Here is a 9311-nt window from a genome sequence, read left to right as displayed (position 1 = left end):
TCAGCTTTATAAATTCATTTTGGTACATAGAACAGACGATCGTCTGATGGTAGACTGACAATTCTCTGCTGAAATTATCATCCTTTGAGAAGGATGATCATCTGCTGCAATGATGTACATATCAAATGTCTTTATATCCTGAATATATATCGCAGCCCGGATGGATGAAACTAGATCCGGGGTCTTCAATCTCTTCCAATCTTCACTCGATGTACAAGTCGATCCACGTGAGAATTTCTTGAAGTCGAACATGGAAAGACATCGCTTGATTACCGGTCAATGATGTAAACCATTAACAAGCGCGAGAGGAATCACCGATAAGGATGATGACCCTCAAGGTACAACAGTACAATTCACATGGTGGGAATAAAGGACTTGGTGTCGACCACCATGCAAAATCCTCTGGTCGAAGGTCATTGATGTATACCTGTCGCCGGAAGTGAGAAACTTGCCATTGAGGCATGCAAGCTTCAAAGTACTGAAGGGGTTGTTCCTAGATCAACTCCTTGGATAATGAGCTGATGTCGACAAGGAGCGATCCGTCAAAGGAGGGCCTTAATGAATCCCACATCATTGACACGGAACAGAGCTAGTGATTGTGATGAGGTGAAAACAAACTGTGATGTATGATTCAGGGTGGCGGTCATGAAATGGATGAAGGACAATGTATGGTAGTGGATGGGGCACGGTTGACTCTTTGCAAAACAACATCTCTTGAACATATAACGACACTGACGTGATGGATCGGTAGCATTACCCCAACTATGGATGGTGTGGTGAGGAACATGGTGATGAGACCGGTGAATGAAACAACCCAACCCGATGTGATACGGAGGACAAAGTGTCATGTTCAAGAGCGACTTGCTACCATTAAAGCTGTGAGGTTCTCCCAATTTTTCCCCAGTCATTGCTGACCAGTACCTCTTTATTTTTGTCAAGCTTGAGGAGGATAACATATGCTTGTTCTATAACCTGCCCTTCGGGCAAGCCCATCGCTATGTTTTAACGAGCCTAGCGATAGGGAAACTCGTTCTCGTCTAAAGACAAGTTTGTCGCTATTTAATAAATTTAACGAGTCTAACGACAAGGATAACTCGGTCCTTTTCATTTTTAGAGAGTCTGAAAAGGTACATAAAGTCAACTCTAGAATTCCTTTTTCGTCAGCTAATCCCTTAGGTCCGAAAAAGTATAAAACAATACAGAAGGGATGAGTTTTCGGTACTTTTAACGAGCCGAACAAACAAGCGCTCGGTCTTTTTGTGCAATAATCCCTCAGGTCCAAAAAGATTAAAATCTAGAAGAGGGATAGCTTTCCGGTCGCTTTAACGAGCTGGAAGGCCAAAACTCGGCAAACTTTTCATATTTTACGAGTCAGTGAAAAGAGCTCAAAGAAGACTCGCCTTTTGAGGAACGAGTGATAAACAGGGTAGCAGCAGATTCCAGGTACGGGTTGGAATATTCCAATCACGGCAGTGTCACAAGGATGGCTTAGTGAAATCACTCTTCGCATTTGTTCCTCAAAAGAAGGTAAACAATCATATGGAGATGAACGATTGGCCAAATGAACGGATGGAGGTGATGGCATATAAACACGACCAAGGGCTTTTAATATGGCAGTCAAAGGTTACATTTTACCAAGGTTATTTACCGGTTCATTTTTTCTGGGTGAGCTTGAACTCTAGGGAAAGATTGCTCACAACTTATGTTTATTTTTTAACGAGCATGAACTATGTCAAAACTGCTCGAATCTTGCGTTTATTTTTTAACGAGCATGAACATTGCTAAAACTGCTCGAATAATACCAGTCATAATACAAGGAACGCCTCAGGTGAGGTAATCTTATTTAAGGAGCGATACCTCACTAATTACTCCAATTTGGCAAGTTTTAACTTTTGCCCCACACCCTTTCTTTGTGCAAGCTGGAAACGGCTAATCCTACGAGTTTAACGGGTTAGACCTACAGGTTTAAAGGGAGGACCTAAAAATTTTAAAAAATAAATAGTCGTCCCGTGCTTGCACTCCAAAAGGTTCGCATGCCCCCAGGTATAAAGTATAATTTCGAGGCGCTGCCTCTTTCTTATTATCCGAAAAATGGTTCTGTTTGCTGCCGCAAACTAAACTCTTTTTCTCGGCGATGTCTATCATTAGGTTGCTAAGGATGGTGACTACTTGTTGCAGCAATTTCCTCTCTTTCTTTGAAGACTGCCCCTACTTCTCTTTTAAAACATATTGTTTTAATGGGTGAGGCTTGACATTCAAAGATGGTGCCTTCTCGCCGCCACAAATAGACCCCCTCCTTAGGAGAGCCCACTTTTTTAGACAAAGGGAGCGATCTTTCCGCTCACATAACTTTGACAAAAGAATCCTATTCTAGAACAACCCTCTCTTCCTTCCTTCGGACGGGGTACGGACTAGTCATATTCTTCTGCGGAAATCAACTTTATACCCAAGGTTTCCTCTGCCCAAGGCAGGCCAGGGTGCATGCCCCCTGGGTCCCAGTTCTTTCTTTCGAATCACTCGCATTCATCGGGAAGTAGAACCGGGGGTGGAGGCATTCCTTGAGTGAATAGACCGTTAAGGGATGGCATTTGACTATTTGCGATGTGTGATCCTGGAAATGAAAGTTGGTCTACGAGCTTGACCATTCTTCCTTCGTGCGGAAAACACATAACTCTAAAGAGTGAGGACACTATTGCCTCCATGCAATATATATAGTCTCGTCCAAGGAGTAAGTTATATGCCAAGGGTCCCTGGACGACCATGATGTTCATATGAACTGTCTTCCCTTTCAATGTAACTGGAACATTGGGGAGAATCCCTAACGGGCGACTGGTTCCTTTATCAAAACCTGATAGATTTCTCATCTCAGGTAAAAGCGTCGGGCAACCCAGTGCTTTCCAAGCAACAGAGGAAAGGATACTCACAGATGCCCCTTCATCAATGATAGTTCCAGCCATTACCATTCTATAGATCTGGACAATGATTCTGAATGGGATACTGGCTGGTAACCGGGGTCTGCCTAGTTGATTCCAGTCAAAGGATACAACTAGGTTGCTTGGTGGTGGGACCGAATATACGGCCGGATACGACCCTGACGATGTTCCTTCCTGCGACAAAGGAATGGGCGCATTGCCCTGATGCTCATCAGAGTCTGTGTTGATGAAAAGAATATGGACGGTGTCATCCTTATCCTCTTCAGTGAGGGTGTCATTTGAAGATGGATCTTCAATGACGGAGTCATTTGAGGATGAAACCTCTGAAGGAAGAACCGGGTCAACTGCCGTTTCGACCTTTAGACTTTCGTCTGGTCTGGATTCAGTTGGTTCATTCTCAATGACCGACACTTCAGCTGACCACTTGAGCGGGCCAGCTGGATTTTCAACTATCGAGGGATTAGGCATGAGTTTTTGGTATCCAGGAGGAAGTCGTAATGGTGATACCGGACGATCTTCCAAAACTCTCTTCGCCTCATCTAAGAATGGACATCGGTGAATGGCGTGATCGCCTTCACACAACATACAGGGTGATCTTGGTCTCCCTTTTCGTCCTTCACTCTCGCTAGTTGATGGACTGCAATCAACATGACTACCAGAGGTTGATGCTACCGGATTGTGCAACCTGGGGGACCAGTCCCTTAGTATCCGGGGAATACAAGGACAATCACGATGGAAGTGGGTCCCTTTGCAAATGACACATGGCGATTTAGGCCCGGTCGGTGCAGTGTGTGGATTTTTGTCAGATGTCTTTTGCTTGCCCCCAGTCGCCTTCGCCATAGGCTCCTTCTGCTTCTTTTCTTTCTTCTTCTTTTCCTTCTTCTCCTTGGGAGGCTGACTTTTGCCGGCTCTTCCTTGTGAAGATGAAGGATCAGAGGAAGAATTGTAAGAAGTGGAAGGCTGGTGGGCAGCTCTGGACTGGTCTGACTGTTGATTCGACTGCTCAGGATTAGTGGCGATTTGAACTACATTAGTTGAAAAGAGCCATACAGGTAGGCCAATTGTCAATCCTGGAAGTGACAATGTGGCCATATGAGGCGCACCAACATCTCCCCAAGAGGAGAAGGGATTGGGACTTCCACCAAGGTGACTTCCTTGGTTGGTGGGCTCCATACTTTTCAACTGAAAGATCAACGTGGGAATAACAGGTGATTATGTTCCGATTAAAATAAATTTTATTAACGACGCTTTAGACACAACTTTGCTTTTTCATGTTTTAAGAGTCGAGAAAAAGCTAAAGATGACTCTAGTCTCCTTCGATGTTTTAACGAGCCCGAAGTGACAAATGCTCGGTTGGACTTTTTCAGTTATAGAGTTTGAAAAAGGCCAAAAGAAACTGCTCTGGAGTTCTAGGCAGAGGGTGTGCCAAACCTTTCGCAAAACCACGGAATACGTTTTACGGTACGTGTGGTCAATCTTCGTGAATGCTGTGTTCACTGCATTGCGATCAGTAGGGCGGCCGACACGGCTTCCTATGGATAAAGGCTTTGTTCCTATAGGGGTCTCCCAATATATACGCGACGGTACGTGGGAGCACAAGTCCGTATTAGTGCCACCGACTCTCAGGAGGAATCACCCACCTTCGTAGAGATCGACAGTCACTAAGTTTAACGACGCCGGAACACGTCTCTACCTAGACCTCTATATGTTTGCGTTATGTTACAAAGCGTTGTTAAGTAAATTGAATTTATTTTAATGTTGATCTTGCTTAGCAGTTTGCCTTTAAGGATCACCACGAGATGTATGTAACAAATTCCTGAATGCAGTCTAAGATGAGAAGCAAACTTTTCAATCTTTCAACTTTGAAAATCTTAACTACTGAGGGAGAAGAAAGACAAATCTTTTCTCACAGATCATAGAGCACACACTAATGCAAAATTTTCCTAAATCGTCAAGCAAACAGTCAAATGCAAATGCACAATGCATGTATTTTCTTTTCCCTTTCTTAATGTGGATGGGTTACAAAAAGAAAGTTGTTATATAACTTTGATTTCGATTTAAAGCGAAAGTAAACAAGCTAGTCCAAAATCAAAAGACACCTTATGATTCACTTGCTTAATCACTGGAAATGCATGAAATCAAACCATAATGACGAAAGTAAATGACTAATCAGCTATGGACAACAAACAAGCTAACTCTTTAGACCAGCAAAATGCCTAACACAGGTTCAGATCTAAGAGGCCAAAAGCAAGACTAGTTTACCCTTCGTTATGGGAAATTGTAAATGAGTAAGAAATACAAAAGAACAAGTACAATTTCGATATATAACAGAGGCGGAATGATGGCAAGTAATATTGGTTTCAAAACAGGCACAAGACTGACACCTAGCAGCAAAACTAAGTGAAAACAGGCAAGAGAAATGAGGAAACCCCAAATGCACTAGGCAAATTTGGGTCAACGCAGGCTCTGCACAGCAAACTGGCTCTCAGCGCAGGTAGCCCCTTCGGGACCTGCGTTGCAAAGCAGGTAGCCTGTGTACTACCTGCTTTGGAAAACGAGAATTTCGTTTTCACAGTTTCCGGGTCATAATTTTCTCAAAAATGCACAGTTTTTGCTCAAATCAGAAACAATCAGTCAAGCACACTCAAAGGGATGATTAGGAAGGTGAAAAGCTATCACTAAGAGCTTACAAGGATCTTTGTAGATCAGCTCTTCAAATCATGAACTTGCTCAGAAATGAGCTGGAGTAGCTGCCCTCTACTTCGCTTTTGATATAGTCAAAAGCTTTTCGATTTGGTACTCTTTTGTTCAGGAAATGAATAGCAAAATACTACAACCAATCAAACAGATACGATCCCCAGCGGAGTTGCCAGTTTGTTGTAGGGAAAAGTATCCGACTCGGATGACCTTATCCCACTCTAAGGGTGATAGTACCTCAGCAACAACTGTAAAGAAAACTACTTAAGGTTTTACTTCTTTATGAAAGCAAGAGAGAATGAAGAAATGCACTAACCGTTGTCTTGCGCTTAATGTCGAATCCAAACTCTTCTCTTTGCTTGCTTGCTCCCAGCTCCTTGCTCTTTTGCTGGCCCAGCTACAATGAGATCCTGCAAAATAACAAAGAAAGGAACTACAAGAAGCATGCAATCATAACTGATTCAGGGATTAGCATAAATCAAATATACAATCATCACAACATAACATTGAAACAAGTGCATATAGAAGAACCTCAATAGCTTTTATTAATAGAAGAAGTAAAGTTCTGAGAGTGTTACAACCATTGAAGGCCCTAATCCAGCAACACCTCCCAGCAGAAAGAATTTCTCCTCTTCACCTCCTTCAAGCAATCACCCAATAGCTCTATAGTGAAACCAACAGCATATCATTACTTTGCACAAAATTCCAGCCTCCTGAGCTCATAGGAGAGAGCTCAATATATAGATGAATTGAGAAAGGATGAGTCAGCTTGCAACTGATGTGTAGCTGCCTTGTGTCCTCTCTCTCTTCAGTTAATCTTTAGTTGATCTTCAGTTCTTGAGTCCACTTGGTGAACCTTGCTTCCACTTGGAGAAACAAAGCCTCTGACTCATCACAAGGCGAAATACCTGACCCAAGTGTCATTTTTGGAAGATTCCAAAGCAATGACTCACTGTGCCACATGTCCAAACTCGCCCAACGCAGGTGGGCTTTGTTCTACCTGCTTTGCAACGCAGGTACACCATGGAGCAGTTGTGTTTCAGCGCAGAAGCCTAGTGGAGCACCTGCTTTGATTTCAGGATTGCTTGTTTTTGAGTGTTTTCAGGTGGAGAACTGATCTGAGAGCTGTTGGCTTGCTGACCTTGTTCCTCTAGGGGTAGGAACATCATGTTTAGGGACTTTGGATCCCTTGGATTATTGACAATTCATGCAAGGCACAAAATTGTCTATAACAGTGCTAGACTCTTCTTTCCCTGGCAATGGCAATTTTGACTACAAAGATGCCCTCTCAAAGAGCATTAAGTTCTTCGAGGGGCAGCGGTCGGGTGTTCTTCCACCAAATAAGAGATTGACATGGAGGAAAGATTCAGCCCCCAAAGACGGATTCGACCAGAATGTATGGATATTTTTTAAAAACATACGAATAACTGTTTTAGCCTTTCATCTCAACCCTTCAACTGTTTTAGTTTTTCTTCAATGGGTACTAAATAAATCGAATGAATGCAGGTTGATTTGGTTGGACGATATTACCACGCAAGCGATAACGTAAAATTTGGGTTTCCAATGGCTTCTACTACTACCATGTTAGCCTGGAGTGTGTTGGAGTTCAACAATTTAATGGGCCAGAAGATTGAAAATGCCAAAGCTGCAATTCTTTGGGCTACGGACTATTTCCTCAAAGCTACTATCCAACCGAACAAAATCTTCGTGCAGGTATGATCGAATGAAAGATATAGCCTGCCCCACTCAATCCAAGCATTCCGAAGAATATAACAGAAACTGCCCCGCTCAATCCAAGCATTCCGAAGAATATAACAGACAAGAAATGCATGAGTAATGCTTATTGATTTGTGATTGCCAAGGTGGGTATTCCCAACACTGATCACGATTGCTGGGAGCAACCAGAAGACATGGACACATCTCGTACTGTTTACAGCATCGACACCCAAAATCCAGGCTCTGATGTCGCTGGAGAAACTGCAGCAACAATGGCTGCCGCGTCCATCGTTTTCTGAACATCCGACTTCTCTTATTCTCAAAGTCTTTTCAAACTGCAACTCAGGTAAATTAAAATATGGGCGACTAATAAGTATCTAATGCCATGAGCGAGATCTTAGGGTTAATGCCATGAGCGAGATCTTAGGGTGAACGGGGAGGACGAAAATTCATGATCCGTTTTAGTGTCATGAGCCGTTTCAGTTTTGGATCAACGATTAAACTTTGTTCAATCGTCTAACACCACAAATCCACTGTTAACAATAGGACATGGCCACGGTTGGGGTAATTCATTTCAAAGGGAAACGCTTTACGGCGTAAATATAAATTAAAATTTGTAGACAATACTTTTTTAATACTAGCAATTGTCCCAAAAGGTACAAAGAGAGGCCGATAGGATTATTAATTTGGAATTGTAAAATTTAGTAGCAAATATTGCAGAGGGAAATCCCATAATTTGGAATTGTAAAATTTAGTAGCAAATATTGCAGAGGGAAATCCCATGATATTACAAAATGAAATCCCATCCTATTACAAGTAAAACTGAGAAATTTCATATACCACAATACAAGTAAAACTGAAACCAATCTTGTAGAGTGAAATCCCATCATATTACAAAATGAAATCTCATTATATAGGATTTATTAGGGTCATTACAGAGAAAATTAGCATAAGTGGAGAGCTGATTCAGAAGGTATGACATGGACTCTGTAGAGTGAATCCCCTAATCTTGTAGAGTGAATCCCATCATATTACAGAATGAAATAGAAGTCTAAAGGATTTATCAGAGACATTACAAATAACGCTATCACAGTGAAGCGCTGCTTCACAAGGTAGGACATGGATTCTGCTTATTCACCACAGAAACTCTTGTTGTTAAAGATGAGAAGCAACACAAAAGTAAGTCATTCCACAACTACTACAAACTTACAACAATATTAACATCCTGCAAATATTCTCATCTATGAGGAGCTTTGGGAGCCTATAGATTACAAGAGAATAGCATAAATTCTTCACTAAACATGTTAGTAGCGTACTGATCATCTTGGCAGTTGGAGACAGAACTGGTGTTGAAGCTCTCTTTCCTCACAAACCCAGCAGGGGCTTTCTTGTCATAATTCTGAGTACAAAATTTGACTATCATTTTCTGCATCTTTCTATTTATATACATTGTTTGAACTCCTGTACAAAATTTCCCACAGAAGAGAAACAAAAGATATTACAATCATATTGTAAGAGAAACAAAAGATATTACAATCATATTGTAAGAGAAATGATCTGGCTACTAACAAATGAAAACCAACATGAAATGATGATTCAAGCACTACAAAGCTAAATCCTAGTTTTCAAAATACATTCTGTATTAACTACATGTGGGCATCAGACTGTCCTTGTACAGTGACTTAAGCTATTTGGCTAGCAAGAAATGAAAAGAATTCAAAACAAAGATGTTATTACTAATCAAGTTTGACACAAGAATAGATATGCATATTAAGGGACACAACCACCTTTAAAGGAAAAGAAACAAATAATACTAAGATCCCCAGATATATATATAACAATAGTGTGGAGTTATTTCAACGAGGCTTGTCAAGGTAATCCCAGCTATTGTGGATCATGAGGCATTACTTTAAGAGACAATTACGAGATCAGTTTCAAAGCAGAGCTGTAGGAGATGGATCAAAC

General features: G+C 41.6%; 1 pseudogene; it reads left to right on the top strand.

The window, feature by feature from the left end:
- Window positions 1-7130: 7130 nt before the first annotated feature.
- Window positions 7131-7645, top strand: LOC149212146 (endoglucanase 1 pseudogene; annotated as a pseudogene).
- Window positions 7646-9311: the final 1666 nt, after the last annotated feature.

This window comes from Pinus tabuliformis, chromosome 1_1 (assembly GCF_031772625.1).
Source record: "Pinus tabuliformis cultivar Carrire ecotype Pingquan chromosome 1_1, CPIR1, whole genome shotgun sequence".
Lineage (NCBI taxonomy): Eukaryota > Viridiplantae > Streptophyta > Pinopsida > Pinales > Pinaceae > Pinus > Pinus tabuliformis.
The sequence above is the reverse complement of the archived record's forward strand: the minus strand, read 5'-3'. Positions and strand labels throughout refer to the sequence as shown.